Consider the following 1,487-nt stretch of genomic DNA (forward strand, 5'->3'; position numbering starts at 1 on the left):
CCCCCCCTCCAGGGTAAGTAGTTAAAAGCTAAGTAGACATGGACATGTCCAAGCTCATTTCTACTGCAGTGGGAATGTGATATACGGTGGGACCTGTTCACCATGTGGAGCTTGTGAGCCTGGGAGAAGTCACAGTAAACGCACCGCACTGAGCCGTTTGACGACGTCAGCCCAGAATCAGAATCAGTGATTCATGTCTGAATTTTTTCCAGATCAGCTGATTAATCACCTGCTTTTTATTCGTCCACGCCAGCGACACAGCAGCAGCAGCAGCAGCAGCAGCCATTTTGTTTTCAGGCCGCCCGTCTGTCTCATTGTCGTGGACACGATATCTTGAAGGAACTTCTTCAAATTTGGCACAAACATTCACTCGGACTCAAGGATGAACTGATTAGATTCGGGGGTCAAAGGTCAAGGGCGTGGTGACCTCACAAAACAGTTTTGGACTTGTGAGCGCGATAACTCAGTAACGCTTTGAGGGAATTTCTTCAAATTTGGTAAAAACGATCACCTGGACTCAAAGATGAACTGATTAGAATTTGGTCAAAGGTCAAAGATCAAAAAGTCAAAGCCATTACTCAGGACTTCACACAAATGGTTCATATTTTCTCCGACTCTGGATAAACAGGGATGTGACCTGGAACTAGTCTGAGTGGTGGAGGGATACGACCACGAGGAGCTGATTCTAGTTTCATGAGAAAATGTAAAATGTCTGTGAATTATCTTTGTGTATTTTAATTGTGTGTCAATGGTATAACTTGTGTATGTTTTTGTAACTGTACACAGGTCTCATTTAAAAGAAGAGATCTCGACCTCAACGAGACGGCCTGTCTAAATAAAGGATATTATAATAATAATAATATTGATAAATGATCAGATGTTGTGTTCTGCAGCTCCACAGTGTAATAACAATATCTGTTCTGAATTGTGGTGAGGTGGTTTGAATATTACTGCAGCAGTGTTTTACATGTTGTCCCAACACATGACACAAACACACAAACTGGCAGCAGATGGAAGAAGCAGACGTGTCTTTCCCCAGACGGACGCCACGGGAACTGAAGAGGAGGATTTACTAAGTATCACAAAGCTAATCCATCCATCCTCATCTATATAATGATAATAATGTTAATAATGTTGATACATCGTGTCAGTGGTGTTCGATCAAATCGAAAATCAAATCAAAGTCCCTCCAGATTCACTGAATACTTTCGTTTAGCTGTTAGCTGTTAGCCGTTAGCTAATATGGCAAGAAAATCAATCAAACAATCTTTTAAAGAAGAATCATAATCCATGATCTGCATCCCGTTTCCATTCTGATTTTAATTTTGAAAATCCTGACAGGAAGTTTTGATTTGTGTCTTTGTATGTCTGCTCGCCACTATTCCTTACCCATAATCCTCCTTTCTGTTTACAAACTGTGTCTCAACCAAGCAGACTTTTGATGAATTAGTTCATATGGAGTAATTGTTTGGACAGATCTGTCATTT

The 1,487-nt window shown here is 40.8% G+C and overlaps 1 protein-coding gene across 2 annotated transcripts in view; it reads right to left on the reverse strand.

Moving 5' to 3' along the window:
- tpst1 (tyrosylprotein sulfotransferase 1) overlaps positions 1 to 1,487 on the reverse strand; it is a 37,776-nt gene that overhangs the window by 22,974 nt on the left and 13,315 nt on the right. The window lies entirely within an intron of this gene.

The sequence above is a fragment of the Seriola lalandi genome, unplaced genomic scaffold (assembly GCF_002814215.2).
Source record: "Seriola lalandi dorsalis isolate HSWRI2012SDOR001 ecotype SW California unplaced genomic scaffold, Sedor1 jcf7180002054646, whole genome shotgun sequence".
In the NCBI taxonomy this organism is placed as follows: Eukaryota; Metazoa; Chordata; class Actinopteri; order Carangiformes; family Carangidae; genus Seriola; species Seriola lalandi.